General features: G+C 46.3%; 1 protein-coding gene and 1 long non-coding RNA gene across 2 annotated transcripts in view; one reads left to right on the forward strand and one right to left on the reverse strand.

The window, feature by feature from the left end:
• LOC307205126 overlaps positions 1 to 25,620 on the forward strand; it is a 449,333-nt gene that overhangs the window by 305,923 nt on the left and 117,790 nt on the right. Inside the window, exon 2 of the long non-coding RNA XR_013833892.1 lies at positions 10,881 to 11,028. This is a non-coding gene — a long non-coding RNA (uncharacterized lncRNA). The remainder of the gene's footprint in view (positions 1 to 10,880; positions 11,029 to 25,620) is intronic.
• Positions 1 to 25,620, reverse strand: part of LOC307204694 (transmembrane protein 132C-like) — a 254,340-nt gene that overhangs the window by 188,687 nt on the left and 40,033 nt on the right. The window lies entirely within an intron of this gene.

Here is a 25,620-nt window from a genome sequence, read left to right on the forward strand (position 1 = left end):
TAGCAAAAGGGCCCCTCCTTTCAGCCCCTTGACAAGTGAGCTGATATAAATCACAGTCTTCCCAGCAGGAACTCTTCCCTAGACAATCGACCCTGGCAGGATCTCAAAGCCTCACATAGGCTATTGTAAAAAAAAAAAAAGGGGGGGGGAGAGACCATTGCCAGTTTTTTGTTTTGTTTTTTAAGAGAGAGGGAAGAGGGAGTCTGATCTTTTACAACCCCATGTCATAACCCAAACCTACAGAATCTTATAATAGGCCTGCATGGGGAGGAGGTGGGTGGGTGGTGGGGTCATTCTCGTGTCATCAGACATTGCCATTTGGTTTTAAGACATCTTGCAGGGGTTTTAGACTCTTGGTTCCCAAACTTAAGTGCACTCATCAACAGGCTGCACATTTGTTTAAAAGAGCCAATCAACCACTTTGCTGTGGAGGGCAAATACTCCTGGCTCCCCCATCTTCCATCCCATGTAGTCAAACTCAGGACAGGACAGACCCTAAGCACTGGGATGTGCCTGCTGGGGTGTGATCTAGGTGGAGAAAGACCCCCAAGATTAAATAACCCTCTTTGCAGGAAAAAGGTCTGTATTTCTCTGACACAGCAAGCACTGAGAACTGAACTTCCTGCTTCATGGGATCAGGCAGTGGAACGTGATGTGGGGCACTTTGAAAGCCACCTAGTCTGGCTCCCTGCTCAGTGCAGGGAATCCAGGACACCCCCAACACATGGCTTCTGCCTGAGACCTCTAGGGAGGGACAGCAACCCCTTCCTCCAGGTAGCTAGTTCCAGTGAGGGAGAGCACTCAACAAGGTAATCGCTTCCATGAATGAGCTGCTGTCACCATTAAGGACTTCTAAAGTTCATCCCAAAATTCAACTGAAAACTGCCCATCCTTCCACATAGTCTGGGGACAGCTTTGAGGGCCTGATAGAGAGGACTAGAAGGCCACATCCAGCCCTGGGCTTGAGGTTCCTCATCGTTGTTTTAGGCAATGTTTTTGGCAGTCGGTAAAATCAGATCAGAATTGTGAAAGTTCATAATATTGGGGTTTTTTAAGCAGCTTTACACCTACACTTTCAACAAAGGAGCTGCTGGTCAGCCTTTGGGTATGTTGCAGTGCCACTCCTGCAGGTGGCCAGAGGTGGTACTACAGTGACCAACTCAGCAGGGGTCAAGTGAAGCCCCAAACTGGATTCTAGCTGCTCTTATGAAGCTACTGGCTCTGTCCTGGCATGTCATTCAGACCTCCTGGCCTGGAAAGACTCTAAACCAGCAGCTCCTCAAAGTCTGGTGTTAACCACAGGGAAGCCTGTGATTTTAAGGCTGGACCAAAATCCTCTTCCCATTTCCCAAAAAGCTTTTCTGTTGCTTTATTGGGGGGGGGGGATAAAATTCTCTGAAATTCAGGGGGATGGGTTGGCATGTACTTATTTCAAAGAGAGCCTTGTGGGTGGTGCTGGGGTTTTTTAAACAAAAGTTTTTAAAAGAAAGAGAAAATGTGTACCTGTGGCTCATACAGTAAAGTAAGGTGAACAGTAGCTTCCTCCCAATAACTTCATAAACAAGTCTGTTCCCCCACCTCCCCAATCTTTCAGGCACGATCAAAACATATTCTTTATATTTCTTTGAACTAGTTATCTGACCAAACTCTCACCAGTTTCCTTAAGAAATGCCTTTACTGAGCTGTGTTTCCAAGTGATGCTGCTACAAGGTGTCTTATGTAAATAGACTTCGTATTTGCAGTCAACTTCAGGTGGAAGACATCATAGAGTCCCAAGAGATTGCTTGCTGAAAACCTTCATTCACATAAGCAAGCAGTGGTACCTCAGCTTACAAACTTAATTCATTCTGGAAGTCCATTCTTAAACCAAAACCATTCTTAAACCGAGGTGCGCTTTCCCTGATGAGGCCTCCCACCGCTGGTGCCTTTCCACCATTCGGATTCCATTCTTAGACCAAGGTAAAGTTCTCAAACCGGGATACTATTTTTGGTTTTGCGGAGTTTGTAAACCGAATCGTTCTTAAACCAGACTATTCTTAAACCGAGAAACCACTGTAATAAATTCATAACACACAAAGTGGCCCTCAGTGCACTGGCTTGGAAAGAAATCAGGAAAAATGAGTGTGATGAAATCACTACAAGTTGTGGTGAATCTAAAATCAAGATGGATTTTACTTCTCTTTCTAGCAGCCTGGATGGTGGCTCATATTATGGGTGAATGTTCTGTATTATTTTCATAATACTATTGCTACAAGTCTGTCGTGGCCTTTGGCTAGAAAAATAAACTTAAGCTGAATTCAATAAATTCTTTCTAAAACATTTTTTACACAGCTCTTGTTGTGATAATCCAGCCCCTTTTAATCCAGATTAGGATACACGGTACTATTTACTACACACTCACAGAGATGAATCCTTGGCTAAGAGGGATTCCATAATGGAAACATAAGAAAAAGGTGTGTGTGTGTGTGTGCACGCACAGAAACAAAGAAGTGTAGAGAAAGGGCCATCAATGCAAATATAAAATGAGGAAAGGAAATGAGGGTGGGGGCTCATGCTCTGGGCACAGGAAGAGAATGCCCATTGAGGTGTGCACAGTAAGGCACTTAAGAGATTCTCCCTCTGGGTATCTGTGTCCCTGATCAAAAGGTCAAGAGCGAATGCAACACACACACACACAAGCACACGATGGGTGGCCTGTCGATCAGGCTCTTGCATGAAAGGGGAGAGCCCTGAGCTTTGCACAGAGTGGCTTCTCCAAAAGGGGAGCAACAAAAGCACACTGTGTGTGAGAGAGAGAGAGCAAGAGTGCAATCTTCACTGCATGGCACACATTGTTAAAGGGGGGAAATGGGAGTTGGCAATGAGAGGTGCTAGCTGACTGGCCAGCTTACGCATGGGACAGTTGTGGTGGTGTAGGACATGTCTTCCATCATGATGGGGGAAATCTCTTCCTCTCCATTTTTCTTTTCTTTTTTTCCCAATCTAAGTTCAGTCCCTTGAAAATTCATCAGCATTTTCGTGTGAATTTCTCCTAATCACATTTTTTTGGTAAAGCAGTTTACCCTAACATATTTTTAAAAGTAATTTTCACAAATATATGCATTTTTATTCAAACTTTACCCTAGTCTATGCTTTTTTATACTTGGATAACTGCACTGCAAAATTTGGAGAAGTGTGATTTTTGAAAGATGGCCATGTTTTGGCTGCAGTACTGCTTTGGAAGGTGCAAATCAGAAAAGGTTTGAATTTATAAGGGAATTGAACTTTATCTCTCCATCCCTAGTCTGCCACTTGGAAGTGTTGATAGTTCCATGGGTAGAGTACCAGCTTTGCATGCACAAGGTCCCCACGTTCAATCCCTGGCACCTCCAGGTTTTATCTATTATTGTTTTAAAAGATCAGGCAGTCCTGGGCTATGGACAAGCTTCTGCCTTCCTCCATCAAGGATGCTATGAGTATCAAGCTATGGAACAGAGGGTGAGGTTCTGTGCCAGATCAGGTTCTTCGTCGTGTCTGCTCTGACTGACAGAAGCTCTCTAGAGCTTCAGGAAAAGGAAGCTCTTCCCTATCAACTGCTGTCTTAGTAGTGGAAGAACCTCTGACCCATGGGCATATTTAGGTCCACCAGGCCTCCCCATATTGCCCATAAGGCCATTTTAGCCAAGTCATGCCCACCTGTCCTACGCCCAACATCACATGTAAAATCAAGTTTGGAACAGGTAAACTGGGTCAGAAAAGAGGTTGCATCATCATTGACCTGCTGCTTGGAGGCATCTGCAAAGCCCTGCACACAGCACCCTGTGTGGCTCATTGCAAGGCCCAACAATTGACTGTTTCTCAGTGCTTGCAGAGAGCTGTGCATGGCACCTTGAAGCCCTATGACCAGCTGGTTGTTGGAGCTTCGAAAGACTGCAGAGGACTTTCTTTAAAGATGGACAATTAACTGGTTTCCAAGGGCCAAGTATTACAAGGGGTGAAAATGGGTCACCTGCCATCATGTTGTTCCATGGCAGAAGGAGGAGGTAAGTACCCTGCTCATTGGTCAGATTCGGGACCCCATCCCTGTGCTGCCTTATTTTTAACTGGAGATGAAAGGACCTGGAACCATCTGCTTGCAAATAATGTTCTTCACTGTGGAACCACCATCTCTCCTCAAAAGAATCTCCACTCCTCTGTCTAGTTTCTCAAACTAATTCCATCCCTCCATTAAAAGAGAGGTGGGGGAAAGCTGAAACAGGTCCCATATAAAAATATAATCGACAATTTCCATAGTGGGTGGAGGCGAAGAGAATAATCTCCACTTACAGTAATTCTGTGGAAGTGTCTGAGGCCTTGGGATAAAACAGGTCAGAATGTATCATAGCAGGTGGTTTGAGGGGATCAATGTTGATATTTTTAAAATGCAGATCAATGGATGACATTAGATAATGAGACAGGCAAACCACAATGTTTCAGGAGAAGGGGCAGTAGGCAGCTGGTAGGCAGGCAGCAATGTCTGGAACCTGCAAATGTACATACAACATAATTATATCCCATGTTCATCATACACTCTCCCTCCTCTCTCATTATTATTATGATTAAGGGAATTTCTATGCCACCCTTCATCTGAGGATCAGAGGATGGTTTACAACTGAAATACACAGAAATACACACAGTCATTAAAAACAAAAACAAAGCCCTCCACCAGTTTAAAAGGCCATATTTTGTTTTATCAGCCAAAGGCGTGGAATAAGAGGAATGTTTTTGCCTTAAAATATGTAAGAAATGCACCAGGAGAGTTTCTTGTCTCTAGGGATAGCATTCCACAAGTAGGGAGCAACTGCAGAAAAGGCCCATTCTCATGTTGCCACCCTCTGGTCATCTTGTAAAGGAGGCACACATAGAAGAGTGTCAGAAGATGCTCCCCCCCCCCCCATATTATGTACAGAGCAGTGACGCACATTCTGGACTGAGGACCACACCAGGTCAGTTTGCTATCTGATACTACATATTTAAAAGGGACGCAGGTGGCGCTGTGGGTAAAACTTCAGCGCCTAGGGCTTGCCAATCGCATGGTCGGTGGTTCGAATCCCCGCGGCGGGGTGAGCTCCCGTCTTTCAGTCCCAGCTCCTGCCCACCTAGCAGTTCGAAAGCACCCCTAAGTGCAAGTAGATAAATAGGTACCGCTTTACAGCGGGAAGGTAAATGGCGTTTCCGTGTGCTGCATTGGTGCCGGCTCGCCAGAGCAGCTTCGTCACGCTGGCCACGTGACCCGGAAGTGTCTCCAGACAGCGCTGGCCCCCGGCCTCTTAAGTGAGATGGGCGCACAACCCTAGAGTCAGGGGCAGGGGTACCTTTACCTTTACTACATATTTGGGGATATGTGAGGTCTAGAAGGAGACTCCTTAAAGGGAGTGATAGGCAGGATATCAAATCCAAACTCCTCCTCCTCCTCTTCTTCTTCTTCTAGAAGCTTGCATCTTCTAAAGCTGCTTCTCTCAAACTCACAAGCTGCTCCCATGTGCACAGAGCTGGAATGCTAGCACCTAGGAGGCTGCTTTATTTGGGGCCAGATCATTGCCCATGTAGCTCAGTATTGCATACAGATAGGCAGCAGCTCTCCAGCATTTCAGGCAGAAAACCTTTCCCAGCCCTACTGGCAGATAAATAAATCCTTTCCCAGCCTGGCTTGGAGATCACTGAAGAGCGAAGCAGGGATGTTTGCAAGCAGAGCACGTGCTCTACTACTGAGTTATGGTTCTGCCACAGCACAGGAAGCTACATTATGCAAACTATGGCTCTACCTAGCTCAGCATGGTCTACACTCACCAGCAATGGCCCTCCATGGCTTCAGCCTGGTTTGGAGACGCTGTGGATTGCTCAGGGACTCTGATGCTAAGCTACCAACTTTCCCCAAAGAGAAAAAAAAGCTGCAGTAGACCTATAGGAAGTGGCTCTGGCTCTGTGCAAGAGCTATATGTCTGGGGTGATGTCAGATGCTCCTAGGCTGGAACCAGGAGTGTTCCACTTCCAGGGCATGTGCAGGCTTCCCTCCTCCCACAGAGCTGGTGGCTGGAGGATAGTACTTCTAAAGAGATCACCACAGGCTGTACCTCATCCTGTTCAATCAGGGATCCAATTCCACCTCGCTGTCTGCTTTGCATCTGCCAGCTTGCTGCTGCAGTTCCCCAGTTCCTCCCCTAAATATAAAATAAGATTCCAGGCCTCACGGTCTATCTATCCATTATCTCAGTTGGCTGGGTGTGTAGAACTCATCCGGAGCACCAAGGGTGCCTAGGAAAAGCCTTTTGCTCAATGCAAACCCCTCGCCTAGGCGTCTGTTGTTGTGCTTGGCAGCTACATGTCCAAGCCCCTGCTTGCTTGTATGATCCCTGATCCAGCTGGGATGCCTGTATTCTTTGTCTGCCCAGCTTCTTGCCCATTAGCATAATGGTTACTCCTCAGAGTATGTTTTCATTCAGCAAATCCCCCACCACGGCAGTCAAAGAATTAATTACTCTGAGAAGGGGCCTGTGCTTTCCCTTGGAGAGAGAAAAAAAGAGTTTCACAAGTTTGGCTTTTCACGAACCTCCCTTTCCCGCTGAGGTTGCTCCAGAGCTTGTCAAAGCATTTGGGGCACCGCCATGGGTCAGTGCCTCGCAAAAGGGGAGACAATGCCAGGGGAACTATGACACTCATCCCCAAAAGTGATTTACTTGCTGTTTGAAGTGGGGAGGGGAAGGGGGACAAAAAAAGAGGGGGGGATGTGACAGAAGCAAACTCTTGGGTCAATGTGCTTTATTGAAAAGAGGTGCGGTGTTTTGTGAGCTTTCTAAAACTTTGTTTTTTCTAAAAGATAATACACTAGTAGACCAAGGGACCACCAGTGGGACTTGAGATTGCGAGGGCTGTAGCTCCGTGGTAGAACACCAGGCTTTGCATGCAGAACACACACACACACACACACACACACACACACACACACACACACACACCTCCAAGGGAGATAATGGCTGGAGACTTGCTGCCCCTCTGTCTAGACAATAATAAACTGAATAGACCATGCAGACTGGAATCTTACATTATATTTCGGGAAAAGACTAGTTCAGTCATACAGCACAGGCATTGCTTGCAAAGTGTCCCAGATTCAATCCAGAGCATTTCCAGGTAGGGCTGGGAGAGTCCACTGTCTGAAAACCCAGAGAGCCACTACCACTTAGTGTAAGACAATACTGAGCTACATTGGCCAATGGTCTGGCTTCCTCTGTTCCTAGATCAGTTTTTAATTTGGATATTTGTTTGGAGGAAGGGCCCTATCTCAGTGGTACAGGATCTACTTTGCATGCAGAAGGTATCAGGTTCAATCCTCAACATTCCCAGGAAGCCCGGGCAGAGACCCCTCTCTGAAAGACTGTCCAGCTGCTGCCAGTCAATGTAGGTGGACAAGTGGTCAGAAAGGGATAATAAGAATTTGTGGGGGACACGTCATGTTCCTTCTGGGGGAGTTTGTCCACCTTTCGTCCGCACACTGCACAACTCTCACCTGTGGCTCCTAGGTGCTGTCTGCATGAGACAGTGACCACACTCCAAGAATGGCTTTGACTGGCCGGCTAAACCAGGTGAAGGGTGCTGATGGGTCTCAAACCCTTAGTGAGTTAGGGACTCCCCCAGCATGCAAAGGCAGGCTCTGGCAGATTGAGCAGACAAGACTAATGGGTCCAGCAGTCAATAAGGTGGTTTCTGAACATCATGCAGAGAGAAGTGAGGGGGCTTGTCAACCTGGGAAGGTAACCCTCCTAGGAGAAGGAAGACTCTTATTCTAAGCCTCCACTGCCTTGTGGGATATCTCTGGGAGAAGAAGTGGCTCAGGAGTAAACCCAACACAAATCCTGAGTGAGGTCCCCAAGACACCTTGTACACCTCCTTTCAGCAGCTCCTGCAGTCAAGCTGGTGCCAAACGTATTGCTTTCCTTTCCTCTGGACCCCATCAGCAAGGGCAAAAGGGGGCCCCTGTCATCTGGAGAACCCAGTAACTCCACACACAGCCCAAGCTTGCACCCCAAGGAGGTCACTTTGTTGGATGCCAACAAAGCCAAACCATCTGGAGAGCACCAAATTAGGGAAGGCTGGTCTACACTGACTAGCAGTTCCTTCCCAGGTGTTTTTCCAATTCCTACCTGGAGATGCTAGGAACTGAATCAGGGACTGTTTGCAAGCAAAGCATGTGTTCTGCCTCTCCCTTCTGTGCTAGTTTTCTGCTTTCAGGGAGATTTCTGTTTCATTTTGCATATAGCAGTGGGCAGTGAAAAAGAAAATGTGGTTCCTGCTTCCTGGTACAAGAAGCAGCTCATTCTAGCAATTCAGCATCCCATCTCCTTATTCTTCTGGATGTTTAGCCCTGTCCTCGGTCAGCTAAAAGCCTGGCAGCTGAAACCTCTTGCATCACTTACTAGAGATGAAGTGAAGTCTGAGTTGAGGACTTCTTTTGAACTTGGGGTCCCTGAAATGTCTATGTTTACCAGTGAATTTTCAAGCCTCCTCTTCAAGCACCAGCAGGGAGAGACGGGCAGGGGAGGTACAGTTTTATTTTTACTCTAGAAGAGGAACAAGGTGACCTAACTGGGAGGAGGAATATGTGGAGAGATGTAAAACAGATATAATACTGACAATAAAATCCAGTCTACTGTTCACGGCATGTACTAGTTAAATTGCTTTCTAGCTTTTAAAGACGGTGGCAAAATCCTACTCCATTTAAAAAATGCATTAAATAATAACTATAATTAGTCAGACTAAGTGTAAAATCAATTTCTAATTAATCAAAGGAAGACAAGACTGGGGACAGGGAGCAGAACTGACATTCAGAAGCCGTATTACTAAAAACCTGGGCATTGGGACCAAAAACTGTCATCCAGCTTCATTCAGATCCTTTGAAGAATTGAGCCATTATGTTCTCTTTCGTGCCATGAGGACTAGAAACCTTGCTGAATATATTCTCAAGATTCCAAGTGGCACGGAAGGATAGAGGAATGCTCCTGACTGTCAACGGCAGGAAACATCCAAAAAAGGCATTGCTGGATTAGAAAAATCAGGACTTACCGTATTTTTCCATGTATAAGACTAGGCCCCCCCCCTTAAAAATAATGTCAAAAATTAGGGGGGGGGCGTCTTATACACGGATACATCTTCCCCCCATTTTCTTAAATCTGAGTCCCCCCAAATCTTATACATGGGGGCGTCTTATAGACAAAAAGATGTGGGAGTCCTTTGTCTTCAAACTCTATCCAAGGTTTCCCACTTCTGTGTTAGTAGGAGAGAGAAGGTGAAGAGATGCAGATCTCCTTTTGGTTGCTGACATACAGCTCTGGCTTAAGGGCGTAGGAAGGGGAGGGCGCCCCAGGTTCCATCATGGAGGGGGGTGACAAATTATCAAGGAACAATTACGGCCCTACTAGGGCTGTTCATAAAAAACTTTTTTTTTTTTTGAAAATGCCTGCTCCAAAAGTCTTATCTTACTACACTAGGGATTATACAGCTATATAGGAAATTCCATGCATATCAGTTAATATCTTGACCCTCCTCCACGAAAATAGCTGTTTACTTGGCCGTTTTCCTATGTCATGAAGGCTGAAATTTCAATTCAGTGGAGCACTTACTGTTCCCATCCCTAACCCTGCGGAAAGCCACCTAATTAGACTTTAATTTGATTTTGACATGTTTTTAGGAGGTAATTTAATTATTGTTTGACTTTATACCAATGTTATGTACAGTGGTACCTTGGGTTAAGTAGTTAATTCGTTCTGGAGGTCCATTCTTAACCTGAAACTATTCTTAACCTGAGGTACCACTTTAGCTAATGGGGCCTCCACGGCTTGATTTCTGTTCTCATCCTGAAGCAAAATTCTTAACCCGAGGTACTATTTCTGGGTTAGCGGAGTCTGTAACCTGATGCATCTGTAACCTGAAGTGTCTGTAACCCGAGGTACCACTGTATCTGATGTTAGCCACCCTGAGCCTGACTTCAGCTGGAGAGGGCAGGATATAAAAGGCCGAGGGCCTTCTGGCGGATCCCTCACTGCGAGAAGCAAAGCTACAGGGAACCAGGCAGAGGGTCTTCTCGGTAGTGGCGCCTGCCCTGTGGAACGCCCTCCCATCAGATGTCAAAGTGATAAATAACTACCTGACATTCAGAAGACATCTTATGGCAGCCCTGTTCAGGGAAGTTTTTAATCTGTGATATTTTAGTGTATTTTTGGTTTCTATGGAAGCCGCCCAGAGTGGCTGGGGAAACCCAGCCAGATGGGCGGGGTACAAATAAATTATTATTATTATTATTCCTTTGTAAGAAAATATGATATAACGTAAAACCATTTTTGCAGGCAAAACAACAACAACAACAACAACAATGTGGGGGGGTTGATAAGAAATTTTCCGAACCGGGTGCCACCTTACCTTCCTTCGCCTCTGGCTCCTGCTAGATCTGGTCTCAAAGACCAGGTATTTAGAAAGGAGAGATGATGTCAATGCAACCATAGAATCATAGAATTGTAGCATTGGAACGGTTATCTAGTCCAGCCCCCTGCAATACAGGAATCTCAAACAGATTATACATGACTAATAATAATAATAATAATAATAATTTATTATTTATACCCCACCCATCTGACTGGGTCTTCCCAGCCACCCTGGGCAGCTTCCAACAAAGTATTAAAATACAGTGATCTGTTAAACATTAAAAGCTTCCCTAAACAGCGCTGCCTTCAGATATCTTCTAAAAGTCTGGTAGTTGTTCTTCTCTTTGACATCTGGTGGTGTATTATTTATACCTCTGCTTAGAAACTTCCAAGGAAGGAGGGTCTACCACCTCTTGTGGGAAGAAGAAGAAGAAGAAGAAGAAGAAGAAGAAGAAGAAGAAGAAGAAGGGGAGTTTGGATTTGATATCCCGCTTTATCACTACCCGAAGGTGCCTCAAAGCGCCTCACATTCTCCTTTCTTTTCCTCCCCCACAACAAACACTCTGTGAGGTGAGTGGGGCTCAGAGACTTCAGAGAAGTGTGACTAGCCCAAGGTCACCCAGCAGCTGCAGGTGGAGGAGAGGAGACGTGAACCCGGTTCCCCAGATTACGAGTCCACCGCTTTTAACCACTACACCACGCTGGAAGTCTGTTCCACTGTTGTAGAGCTCTTATTGTCAGAAAGATCTTCCTGATTCTTCTTCTTTTCCCATTAAAACACAGGGGCTCCAGAACAGAGCTGGGAAATCTCGAATCCCAGTGCAGTCTTTTAATGCCCAAGTTATGATGACGATGATGTCTCAGTGTGCGTGTGTTTTCAAAAAGGGAAGTACAAGAATGTGGCACTATCATTTTAGTATGTGTGCTTTAATGATGACTCGTCCACAGTATTTTATGAGCCGGATCTATTTCTCTCTCACCCCATAAGCAATGACTGTTATGGTGAGTTACTGTGGCGAATTAGACAGCGCCGTGTGATCAATCATGGAAGATTTCCGATCGTTGCCGTTTAATGGCTAATTCTTCAAAGCTACTAAAAATGTGAGCTCATGCAATTAGTCTCTTTCTAAACGAAAGCGATGGAAGCGCAGCGAATGTAGGGCACCCTAACAGTGCAATTAAAGAGAAAGATGAAGAGAGGACTTTATATTAGCTGAATGGAAAAAGGGATAAATTTTGGCAGCAGCTATCCCCATTTTGTGTGCTGGGTTTGGTGCTGCTGGTGATTTTTTTTTTTTTTTTTTGGGGGGGGGGAAATCCCATTTCTCAATTGCTTCCATATTTACTTGTTTTAAGATTGTCTACCCCACTTTTCTTAGGGGAAATTCACATTAGCTTTTGATAAAATCCTAATATAGGCAAGCAACCAATAGCAGTAACTAAAACCACCGCAACTCCCAATGGTGCACACAGAATCAGCAATAAAAGTAGACAACAGGTTCACTTAAATTTTGGAATTATTATTAGTAGAAATAGTAAATGCAGATTCCATCTCATCAGGTTATCCATTTTGTCAAGTGTAGGAACTGGGCCTTTGGCACAGTGGCACCTAATCTTTGGAGCACCCTCCTTCTCAGCGCCAACTGAAGACCTTCCTTGTTCAACTAGGGTTTTTTTAATGGAATTTTTTACTGCAGTCAGCATCTGTATTGGAATGAAAAATTGTTTTCATGTACAGAATTGTTTTTTTTAAACTGCTTTAACATAGGAAAAAGTTGTTCATTGTTCTGTTTGTTTAAAAAAAGATTTGTGAAACTGTAATTGTTTTTTTATTGCTGACGTTATCATTGCAAAGTGACTTTAAGATAGTGTATGGGAAGCAGTTCATAAATGGAATAAATTAAATAAAAGCAGCAGTAGGGCTACTGTTTGCCTTGGAATGTGGAATGTGACTTGTATTTCTTTTACTGATTCCTGTATGTTGCAATCTGTAAACAGCTTAGAGGTTTCTGTTGAAACATGAAGTGGTATATAAATTAAACTAAATGTGGAAATGTTAAATGTTAATGCATTTTAGAGGGTTGGGCTAGAGGGCCTTTGGGGTTCCTTCCAACCCTCTACTTCTATGATTCTAAACAAATAAAATAATAATAATAATAATAATAATAATAATAATAATAATAATAATTTATTATTTATACCCCGCCCATCTGGCTGAGTTTCCCCAGCCACTCTGGGCGGCTCCCAATCAGTGTTAAAAACAATACAGCATTACATATTAAAAACTTCCCTGAACAGGGCTGCCTTAAGATGTCTTCTGAATGTCAGGTAATTCTTTATCTCTTTGACATCTGATGGGAGGGCGTTCCACAGGTCGGGCGCCACTACCGAGAAGGCCCTCTGCCTGGTTCCCTGTAGCCTCACTTCTCGCAATGAGGGAACCGCCAGAAGGCCCTCGGCGCTGGATCTCAGTGTCCGGGCTGAACGATGGGGGTGGAGATGCTCCTTCAGGTATACAGGACCGAGGCCGTTTAGGGCTTTAAAGGTCAGCACCAACACTTTGAATCGTGCTCGGAAACGTACTGGGAGCCAGTGCAGATCTCTCAGAACCGGTGTTATGTGGTCCCGGCGGCCACTCCCAGTCACCAGTCTAGCTGCCGCATTCTGGATTAATTGCAGTTTCCGGGTCACCTTCAAAGGTAGCCCCACGTAGAGCGCGTTGCAGTAGTCCAAGCGTGAGATAACCAGAGCATGCACCACTCTGGCGAGACAGTCCGCGGGGAGGTAGGGTCTTAGCCTGCGTACCAGGTGGAGCTGGTAGACAGCTGCCCTGGACACAGAGTTAACCTGCGCCTCCATGGACAGCTGTGAGTCCAAAATGACTCCCAGGCTGCGCACCTGGTCCTTCAGGGGCACAGTTACCCCATTCAGGACCAGGGAATCCTCCACACCTGCCCGCCTCCTGGCGAGCCAAGCACCAAGAGGCGAGCCAAGCACCAAGAACATCAGGCAAAGCAGCGAACAGCCATCAGCCTACCCCACAATTTCCATAAAGAGGCATGCTATATAAGGAACATGGCATTGGAGACAGGAAGGCCTCCTTGGCAGGAGCATTCTATTGTATTGGTGCCACCACCAAAAAATGCCCCGCTGCCCATCATATGCACCCACTGAACCTGATGGCAGAAGTGGATCAGGCAAAAGGCTCACCTGTTCCAGCAACTTGTTTCCACAGTGGTCAGTCATTAACAGGATGTGAGTGCTTCACATGTTTTGGTTTGCAACTCCCATCCTCCCTGACGACTGGCCAATACTCAGGGGTGATGGAAATCCACAACAGATGGACTTGGGCCAACAGACACAGATTTATTTGCCACTGACTGCTTTCTTTCAAAGCGCTCATAATCGTAGCCATATGAAGGCACACAAAATGATTTCTTAAGAGATCTCTAGGGTTCCTTTCAATTCACAGGATTCCCTTTCCATCAAGAACAATTGACAGCTAAACAAGCAGCAAACTGGGTTAAGTGTGTAGTGGAGACATACCCCACGATCAGCTGTGCTACCTGTTCCACACTGAAAAAGCTCATTAATATCATCAGTGCCTAATCTGCAGCTCTCCTGCATTCTATAGGACTGTTTCACATGAGTTGTGGAATGGCTTTGGCTTGGCTAAGGAAGTCAGGAGTTTCCACACACCCTGCAGAAATGTATTCCTGAAAATGGCCAAGTAGTTTTCAGGACAGCCCTCTGCTTGATGTCCAACAAGCTCTTCTAGATTATGCTTTTTGTTCTTCTTGCACATGAAGTGGATGAGATGTCTGACAGTTCTGCTGACTAGCCAGCCAGCCAGCTGGTTCATGTTTTGTGTCGCCTTCTCCTCCCTCTTTCTGCCTTCACCGGCACATCCAGCTGCCTAAATTCCTTCTTTCCCCCATCCCCATTTCCATGAAGGCAGTTGGCTTATTTCATAAACGGAAGACTGGTGGCCATTGGGTCTCTTCCCCTCCCCCATCATAGCTGAGTCAGCTTGATCGCTGACCAAATCTCTGGAGACAGAGGCCAAATTTATTTTGACCCTTGCATTCCCCAGTCATCTCCACAGGGAAGAGAAAGATATGGATACCCCCAACCCCTTCATTCCCACCAATCTCTTTATTTCACCGACAATGTCAATGATGATAAATAAATTATTAACAACAATTATTAAGGTGATGACGACGCAACGACCTAGGCAATTTACAGTAGAAAAACAGGAGCTCTCCCAGCTGAAATTTATTTGTGCTAAGTGCAACAGTTGGATGAAAGGGGCATTCATCAAGTTTATTATCGTTATTGCTCCTTTTTTCCATCACAAATTGCAAAGAGCTGTTCCTCCATGCAGCCCAGGATATGGGACAGACGCAGCCTCTCACCTGGATCTCTTGCCTCCTCTCCCTGCCTGCTTCTGGAGAACACCAGTTGGAGGCCTTTCTCCTGGGCATGGTCGGCCAATTGGTGTCAAAGAAGGATAGAATTTTTTTTATGTATGCGACAACAGCAGCAAGAATACTCATGGCAAAATATTGGAAGACACAAGATTTACCCACCCTGGAAGAATGGCAGATGAAGATGATCGACTATATGGGACTGGCAGAAATGACCGGCAGAATCCGAGACCAGGGAAAAGAGGCGGCGGAAGAAGACTGGAAGAAGTTTAAAGACTATTTGCAGAAATATTGTAAAATTAAGGAATGTTAGAATGATGTTGGATAGAAATTAAGTGGTTTTCAGCTGTAATGTTTAAGAGATACGGAAAATAAGGTTCTGAAATAATTAAAAGAATTAGTGGTGAGGATTTGCTGAACAAAAAATTTGAATTGGAATATAAGAAAGGGAGGTATGAGGAGGTCTGGAAAATAAGTCAAAAGAAAATAAGTAAGTGGAAACTCTATGTGTTTTTAAATTGCTTTTATTTTTGTATTTCTGTACTTTTGTATTTTTGTTTTTTCTTTTCTGTTTGTTTTACAATGCATTATTTTTCAAAACTTTAATAAATATCTTATAAAAAAAAATGGAGAACACCAGTTGGAGAAGACCATTCTACACTGATTGGCTGTGGCTCAAGGCCTAAATGTCTTCATCGACCTTGGAAACCCCAATATTTGGATCAAATACGAAGGGTGGTAGGTAGCTCAGTGGTTGAGCATCTGCTTTGCATGTGGATTATCCCAGGTTCATTCCTCAGCATCTCCATGGAGGGCTGTGTAATATCTGGTTTGAAGCAGCTTCCTATGCCCTTATTTGAATCAATCATATATTCAGAACCATGAGGGCTAATCTTACTTCATATGTAGGGGAGGTAAAGAAGAAGAAGAGTTTGGATTTGATATCCCGCTTTATCACTACCTGAAGGAGTCTCAAAGCAGCTAACATTCTCCTTTCCCTTCCTCCCCCACAACAAACACTCTGTGGGGTGAGTGGGGCTGAGAGACTTCAGAGAAGTGTGACTAGCCCAAGGTCACCCAGCAGCTGCATGTGGAGGAGCGGGGAAGCGAACCCGGTTCACCAGATTACGAGTCTACCACTCTTAACCACTACACCACACTGGTGTAGGGTCTCAGGTTCAATCCCTGGCATCTCTAGGTAGGGCTGGAGACCCCTGCCTGAAATCCTGGATAACTGCAGCCAGTCAGTGTTGACAGCACTGAGCTACATGGTCTGACTTGGTAGCAGGCAGCCTCCTACATTCCTAAAATGGCAGCATATGAACCCTGGAAACTGCTTTAAACTAGGCTGGAGTACTCACCTAACCCTGGTTGTCTATTGACAGAAACTCTCCAGGGTCTCCACATGAGATCTTTCTCAACTGAACCTTCTATCTGATGATGTCAGGACTTGGACCAGGGACCCTTTTGCATGTAAAATATATGCACCACCATGATGCCAAGTGAGTAGGGTAACAACCTACCAAAACAGGGCAGGACCTCTGTCCTTTTAAGATGCCAAGGCATCAACAATAACACCCATGGAATGTTGGCCTGCTTTGGAGCTTTTAAAGGGGCAAACACCCTGTTTCTTTTGGACTGTGGCCAAGCTAGCTAGCCCTTGGAAAACAAACAAACAAAACAAAAACAAAACAAAAACAAGGTAACTGTTTCTGGAACCACAGCCAGACTCAAAACATCAGAAAGACTCACAGAAAGGTGAAACCAAGCCTAGCATTGAGACATATAATATACTGAGAGTTCTGCCCTATGGGGAAGGTTCTGTATTGGGTTTCAGCCTTGTGATCCTTTGGCTCCTGTAGGAGCTTCAAACGGTCTTGGCTATACCTTGCCAATATTTCCGTTCTGCTAATAATAACACAAAAGCCAGCCCTGGTCAGAAAGGCAGCAAGCTCCAAAATGCACCTCGGCTAATCCAACTCAATTAGTCAGAGGCTTTTCATGTGACCTTCCCAACCTCTGGGATGTAAGCAGCCTGTGGAACGGCAAAGAGGAAGTCGAGAATTTATCTGTTGACCGATCAAACGCAGCCATCGGTGCAGGCAACTGATAATACATTCTCCCATTGGCAGGGCGAGACAGGAGGTGCCAAATGCATTATCCAGTCACGCTCTCTGACTGACTAGGCACCTTGACTAATACCTTCATGCGGTGGAAGCTTGGAAACTACCTCCGCCCTCCCCCAGGGCAGGAAAACAGTCTTTAGAAGTGTATCAAAGCGCGACCCCCTTGAAGCCTGAGCTTCTGACACAGAAACGGAAAGGTGCCGCAAGGGAATGAGTCAAATTGACCCAGCACCCAAAAAATCCCCTACTCACTCACTCTTTCCCTCACACATGGGGAGTCGTGATTTTTTTTTGGGGGGGGGGTTGCTAATGATATTCCCCAAAGAAAGGAAGAAGATGAATGGGCAAAGGGAGACTCAGATCCTGTTGAGTTCAGACTTCAGTAGTTAACACTGAGCAAAGCTGGGAATAAGTACCTGTCAGAGACACTGAGCTAGCTTCGCAACACAGTTGAATGAACCAAAGCGGAAAGGACACAAAGTTCACTGCTGTAAGGCTGAATAGCTTTTTAAAAAACAAACCCAATGCTATTGTGGGGAAAGGGTCACAACAGAATAGTCAGAATATTCCACATGCACCCAATATTTTTAAACATGCAAGTGTAAAAGCAGGGGCCATGGAGGATAAGGCCATGCATGGCTAGTAGCCACAATGGCCATCTTTGCCCTCCACTGTTGGAGGCAGTATGCTTTTGAAGTCCAGTTTTGTGGAATCACAGGTGGAAAGAGTGCTATTCTGCTTGTGGGCTTCCCACAGGCATCTTTGCATATGTTGGCCATAGGATGTCGTACTAGACGGGCCTTTGATCTGATCCAGGATTTTAGGTTGAATTTGAGAAAAGGATCCACCTGACTCTATTCTGACAAGCAGAAACTCTGCAGGTCTTCTCGGCCCACCTACCTCTGATCCTTTAACACAGAGGTAAGGAAACCTTTCTCAGCCTCAGGGCCACATTCCCTAGTAGTCAGCCTTCTAGGGTCCACATGCCATTGATGAGTGTAACAAAGGGTATGACTCTCATCTTTTTTCAGTAGTCTACCGCCCAGCCACAAAATAGCCAAAGGTTTCTACATGCACATTTCTCTGTCTAGGCATACAAGAGGCATTATGGCATTATGAACCCTGAAATTTTGAACTACAAAACCCTACAAAACTGCTACAAAACTTTTGTACCAGTTTGAAGTGAATTGGGCAATGTTGTTTTTCCACAGAATGTGGTGGCTAGACTGCTGATGAAGGTGATCGCAGAAACACAGAATTGTAGAGTTGGAAGGGACCCCAAGGGTTATCTAGTCCACCCACTGGAATCATAGCTAAAGTATTCCCAGCAGACGACCATCCAACCTCAGTTCAAAAACTTTGATTGAAGTCCACCACCTTCCGAGGTAGTCCATTCCACTGTCAGCTCTTGCCATAAGAAAGTTCTCCCTAATATTTAGTCAGAAACTGCTTTCTTGAAATTTGACTCTAATGGTTTAGGTCCTGCCCTCACGAACAGCAGAACACAAGCTTCCTCCATCTTCCATGTGACAGTCCTTCAAATATTTGAAGATGGTTGTCATATCACCTCTTGGTCTGCTCTTCTCAAGTTCTCTCAACCGTTTCTCAGAAGACTTGGTTTCCAGACCAATCAGCCAGCAGTATGTTACACCTCTGCTAAACCACTGCCTGACCATCTTTTTCTTTGGTGATCACTTGTAGCCGAGTAAGATTGTCTTCCATAAACACGGTTTTAACAATGAGTCTGTAAGTGACTGTGGAGGCCAATTCTGGATCCACACGTCCTTCCACAGTGGGGACATTGGTTTCCAGGCGGGAGCTGATCACAGTGTGGATTTGCCAAGCGTGCCTTCCTCTTAGCATGTTTCTCCCTTGCATCCTGAGTTTGAGTGTCTTCAAAGCCCATGCCACCTTTCGTAAAGGCTGTTCTCCAACTGGAGCGCTCACAGGCCAGTGTTTCCCAGTTGTCAGTGTTTATACTACATTTTTTTTAGATTTGCCTTGAGACAGTCTTTAAACCTCTTTTGTTGACTACCAGCATTACACTTTCCATTTTTTGCTATAGGGTTGGGTTTGAGGTTCTTGTGTTGATAAACAAAACCCTGAACAATTTGGCTCCAGGAAACCTTAAACACTACTTGAGCCCTCACATCCCAGCCCTATCACTGAGCTCATGCTGTGGCAGCAGCAGAGCAAGCTGATCGGGCTCTTGGGGTGGCACACATGCCCTGCGCCCGCAGGGCAGGGCAAGCCAGGGCAGGACATTCCACGGGGCCTCTGAGGAGTCTACCTGCCTCCTCCAACTCAGCCGCCCTACGGCTTGGGGGGGGGGAGGCAGTGGGTGGACCATTTGGGAAGCACGGAACCTGCAAGCGCCCAAGCCACCATGTCTCTCCCAGGAGAGATCCATGGCTCGGGCGTGCTGCAGGCCCCGCGGTGAGTGCTGCCTGGCATTTTGTCGTCCCCCCCCAGTGGTGACACCCAGGGTGAACTGCCCCCACTGCACCCCCCCTTCCTCCAACCCTGTGCTGTGGAACATGCTTCCAGTAAAGATGCAGCAGGCACAATCATTGTTAACTTTCAGACATCTCTTGAAGACCTTTTCCCTACTGGCAGTCCTAATTCAATAGCTTACTTTTTCCTCTGTGTTTGCCCATCATTTCAATGATTAGTTTGTACTGGTTTACATTTTATTCGTATAAGTTGCTGCGCCCCACTTTGGTATTTTAGATGAGCTAGCAGTGTGTATGTTACATTTAAAGTTGCCTTCATGGGAACACCCCTCAACTGAACAATCCAGGCAGTTGATACTGCATAGAAAAGCCACGTCCAATTTGGGTCTGTTCCCACCCATTTGATATAAATCATTCCCTCCTTTTCCACATACCTGGCAAGATTCCCCTGATTAATCCTTTCCAATGGCAAGGACGGAGAATGCCAACTTTGTGTGAACTGAAAGGGACCGTGGAGGCGTGGAGGGGAAGCGAGAGAGAACCAGCTAAAGACAGAATCGCTTCTTGCAAAAATCCAGGAATAAATGTAAGACGCTCGGGAAAGGGCAGAGGTCTTCTCCCCATAAATATCAAAGTCTTCTAACACTCTCATGCTAATCATTTCAGCCTTTGGAAGGAAGTAGATGGATAGATAGATAGATAGATAGAGATAGATAGATAGATATAGATAGATAGATAGATAGATAGATAGATAGATATAGATATAGATAGATAGATAGATGATAGATAGATAGATAGATATAGATATAGATAGATAGATATAGAGATAGATAGATAGAGATAGATAGATAGATAGATAGATTAGATAGATAGATAGATAGATAGATAGATAGATATAGATAGATAGATAGATATAGATAGATAGATAGTTGATAGATAGATAGATAGATGATAGATAGATAGATAGATATTGATAGGAATTAATCCAGAGAGTCCTTTTTTGTTACCCTAACCTCTAAGGCTGGCAATCCTCTTTGCATGCTCTCTTTCCCCCAACATCGCAGAAAGTGATTCAGGCAACACTTAATAAATCTGACTCCCTGTGATGGTTCTCATCTTCCACAAAGAGACGGGGGTGGGGGGAGGAGAAAGCTCGGAAAGGGAAAAAGAAAAGACAGTGAGAGAGGGAGGGGGATCTGAGAGGAATCTATTCACTGATTAGAGAACTGAATTTGGCTGCCAAACAGCAGCAGGGCAAAGGATTCTGGGCCAATTCCTCCCGACCGCTGTTGAACTTATCACCACACAGACACAAAGCCGCTTCCTGTATGTCATAAGTTTCAGTTTGCCTCTAATAAGCAGCTGGACCTCAGGGGAGAGGGGGCTTCGTTGTTGTTGTTGTTGTCAACACTGCCTTTGCTCTGTCGTTTCTCACCAAGGGTGAGGAAGTTTTTTTCCACCCGAGGTGTCCAGTGCTTCCATGAAACAGAGCAAAGCAACTTGCCTTGGGCAACAGATCTGACCTCCAATCCTACCCTACCATGGCTTCACCACTGGCCTCACAGCTCCCTTGCCACCAAAACTGCACCACTGCTGCTGCATCGTGGTAGGAGCACTGGTGCAGTCACAGGAGAGGCTGAAGCTATGGTGGCAGCACGGGCAAAATGGTGGGGGAAGGAGGGCGCCCGGATCTGTGGAGGGCATCAGTGGTAGGCGTTTTGCCTCCAGCAGCAGGACATCCTGGGCTGCCCCTGTTTCTGGGCAACCTTTGAGGGGTCACAGGCCAGCAGTGCCAGGGCTAGAGACAAGTGAGCAGAGCAATAAATGTCACTTTTACCTTTGAACACTAGGCTGGTTTCAGCACACTCCCACACCCTCTCCATCCTGGCAACCAAGAACTCTGAGTTCATAGTCACATTCCAGCCAAGTGAAAGCACTCAAGGAGAGTGAGAAGCTGTCCCAACAAGTAGTGTGGCTAAAGAGCAGTTATGGCCTCAGAAGAGTCCTGCAGGTCAGTTACAGAGGCTGGAGGGGGGCATATTTGAGCCTGTGAACCCAGTTTAGAACCCAACATGCTTGTTCTAGGATGCTCCTAGCCTATGCTGGACTTCAGGTAGCACCTCTACATTTTGTCCCAGCATCTTCAGATGTTTCTGGGTCAAATGTTTACCCAAAGAGGGATGAATATGTTATGAAGCTGAGATGAGACTTACACATTGGGGCGCCGGATATATGGAGTGCGAGGGGCTCCAGCCCCCTCATACTTTGGGGCAGGGGGCTGCATGCCCCCCAGTATTAAGGGGGCCACTGCATTCCAGGAGTTCAAGAACACATTTTTGTCTTTCAAAAATGCTTGAGAGTGCAAAGCAAGGAGGAGAGGGATTCAGGAGGCCCAAGGGCTGGAAAGGGAGGCCTCTAGGCCTGAACAGACACCCAGCCCTAATCTAGGTCCTCTGTAGGCACCATAGTGTTCTCCAAGTACCATGCCACCAGGCTGGTAGGACCTGGTGTCTGCCACCAGCAGCCCCATGCCTGCAGTGGGGTAGCTCAGTCAGCAGAGCATGAAACTCTTAATCTCAGGGCACTGGGTTTGAGCCCCATGTTGGGAGAAAGGTCCCTGCATTGCAGGGGATCGGACTAGATCAGGGGTCGGCAAGCTAGGGTCCATGGGCCACAAGCGGCCCACGAGCCACTCCCGAACCAAGCCGCCTACTTGGTGAGTGCACGAAATGTACACAGCGCAACACAGGGACTCGCTTCTGTGGCACCGGAAATCACATCTACACAGACGCAGACACTAGAAATCATGGGCGCGTGCACAATCTGGCCCACGGAGTGATCTCTCTTGGGGTGAACCGGCCCAGGTGAGGTAAACCTTGCTGACCCCTGGACTAGATGGCTCTTGTGCATTATTATTTATTACTTATTATATTTGTATACTCTGCCCTTCATCCATAGATCTCAGGGCGCCTCACAACATAAAAACACAACATAAAAATACAAAACACATAATAAAATCAAGACCAAACAAATAAAACACAAACACACAAACCAACCCCCCCCAAAAAAAAAGTATTGGAAATGCTAATATTTCACTATTATATCATTAGACCATTGCTTGGCTGGTTGTGGTCCCTTCCAAATCTGCAAGTCTATGCTGTCTACTGCTGAAGAAGACCAGCCATGGACAAGCAGAGGTTTCTGGGAAGCCCACTAGCAGAGCACAATAAGTGCCAAAACAACTCAAAACTCACTATATATTAAGCGGCACGAAACAGTACGGGGGAAAGGTAGAGGCACTTGAATCATGGGTTGGATATTTTTTAACCACACAGTTTTCACAAGACACTTGTCAGGAGGGGGTTAAGCACTAAGGAGTTCATGGTGGGGCCATGCGCTTGGCACTGAATACAGATGAAGCAATCACATTATTAAAAAGACTACATCCTTCTCTCTCCCCCCCCCCCACCCACTCATAATAAATTTAGGCTCAACCCTTAAGAACACTCACATGAAGCGGTTTAGGAAAACTGAGGAGACAAATCCGCCGGCATTTACAGCTGGGGAAGGCTCATAAACCATGCAAACCGTGGGTGGTGGCGGGGACTTCCACAAGGGGGGAATCTCATATGCTTACGATTAAGTCGTTTGATGGGTAGATGCCAAGGCATTAGAACAGGTCACCCGAAGGAAAAATGACTAAAAAGTACGACTAATATGGGAACATCCGAAGAAGCAGGACTCAGAAAATATTATCTAGGGGCTCAACACTCACATGGGAAAAACAGCACAAAACCAAAAGCTCATGGCACATGCTCTAACGATTCCAGGTTATTGGAGACAGCCCTTTTTTCCAAGTACTAGTCACATCCCCCCCAAAATCAAGGGAAGTGTTTTCTTCTGAGCAATATTGTTGAGGGAGACACATGCCTATGGTGGGAAAAGAGGCAAAAGACAGCACAACAGTGTTTATACTGTGGGTTAGTTTCTCACACACCCTCCACTCAGGCAACCCAAAGGCATTATCAGAGTTCAAGGGCATGTTCAAGCTAGGCAAAAACACTCCAGGAAGCGGGGCAGGTAGGGAGTGCAGCCTGGTAAGGGTGGGTGGGCATGTCCTGTGGAGGGTCCTGAGGGCCAGACAGAGAGGGGCCTGGAGAGTTGACATTTGGCCCCCAAAGTTCCCTATTCTTGATTTAGACGGAAACACTCCAATGCTAGCAGCAAGACATGGGAAAAACCACAACATGGTCATTGGGTAAAGTTTGAGTCTTATACAGTGGTACCTCGGGTTAGGTACTTACCGTATTTTTCGCCCTATAGGACGCACTTTTTCCCCTCCAAAAATGAGGGGAAATGCATGTGCGTCCTATGGGGTAAATGCAGGCTTTCGCTGAAGCCTAGAGAGCGAGAGGGGTCGGTGTGCACCGACCCCTCTTGCTCTCCAGGTTTCAGGAGAGCCGCAGCGGCAGTCCCACAAGGTCGGGGGACAGCGGGGAGGCGGAACGCCACCATCCCGCTGTCTCCCGATGTGGTTTGGAGGCTGACGGCGGGGAGACGCGTGCTTCTCCTGGCCGCCAGCCCCGCAAGCTCCGGGGACAGCGGGGAGGCGCAGCGCGTCCTCCCGCTGTCCCCGGACCTGATCTGCAGGCGGGCTGCGGGGAGAAGAGCGCTTCTCCCTGCTGCCGGCCCCACAAGCGCCTGGGGGGAAAATATTTTTTTTTCCTTTATTTCCCCCCCAAAAAAACTTGGTACGTCCTATGGGCCGGTGCGTCCTATGGGGCAAAAAATACGGTAATTCGTTCTGGAGGTCTGTTCTTAACCTGAAGCACCACTTTAGCTAATGGGGCCTCCTGCTGCCGCAGCGCCGCCAGAGCACGATTTCTGTTCTTATCCTGAAGCAAAGTTCTTAACTTGAGGTACTATTTCTGGACCATAAAGTGAGAGCTGGACCATAAAGAAGGCTGATCGCCGAAGAATTGATGCTTTTGAATTATGGTGCTAGAGGAGACTCTTGAGAGTCCCATGGACTGTAAGAAGAACAAACCTATCCATTCTTAAGGAAATCAGCCCTGAGTGCTCACTGGAAGGACAGATCCTGAAGCTGAGGCTCCAATACTTTGGCCACCTCATGAGAAGAGAAGACTCCCTGGAAAAGACCGTGATGTTGGGAAAGATGGAGGGCACAAGGAGAAGGGAACGACAGAGGATGAGATGGATGGACAGTGTTCTCGAAGCCACAAACATGAGTCTGACCAAACTGCGGGAGGCAGTGGAAGACAGGAGTGCCTGGCGTGCTCTGGTCCATGGGGTCACAAAGAGTCGGACACGACTAAACAACTAAACAACAACAAACTATTTCTGGGTTAGCGGAGTCTGTAACCTGAAGCGTATGTAACCCGAGGTACCACTGTACACCCTAATTCAGAAACCAGTAGAGGTTAGACTGCAGCACAGCAGAAGATAAATGCAGCATGAAGCAGAAGAGGAATCCCCAACCAACGTCTAACGGGAAGTGTGTTCTCAGGCAGAGATCCTTGGTGTGGGAACAATAGAGCTTGTTACGAGCAGACAAGAGCATCCTTATTTTCGTCGGCAAAATGTTGGACGGTATGCTATGTTTGACATTCATTCTGCCTGTACAGAGATGTGAAAGAACAGAGGCTCAGAAAACCCTGGCTAAGAGCGGACAGCTGCTGAGAGGGACAGTAACTGGGTCCCGTCACGTATTTCCTTCTTTGCAGGCACAGGCTGCAAAGAAGGGGAGAGTCGTTTTGATGTGAGCTTCCGCCTTTTCTTTGCCAACCTACTGCTGGTCATTAACTTCATGTTCACAGAGCCTTCCTGGTTTTAACTTGGGGTTCACTCACTGGTGTCGCTGAGACAGATATATACCCTCCAAAACTCTGAGGCTCCATGTATCAGGGTAAACAAAATGGTACCCTCTAGACCAGTGTTTCTCAACCTGTGGGTCTCCAGATGTTGTTGGACTACAACTCCCATCATGCCTAGCCAGCATGACCAGTGCTCTGGGATGATGGGAGTTGTAGTCCAACAGCATCTGGGGACCCACAGGTTGAGAACTGCTGCTCTAGATGATGATGGATTACAACTCCCATCAACCCCCAACAAGCATGGCCAGTGTCCGGTGATGTTGGGAGGGCGCCATGTCAGCTATGCCCTG

The sequence above is a fragment of the Podarcis cretensis genome (assembly GCF_951804945.1).
Source record: "Podarcis cretensis genome assembly, chromosome: 16".
In the NCBI taxonomy this organism is placed as follows: Eukaryota; Metazoa; Chordata; class Lepidosauria; order Squamata; family Lacertidae; genus Podarcis; species Podarcis cretensis.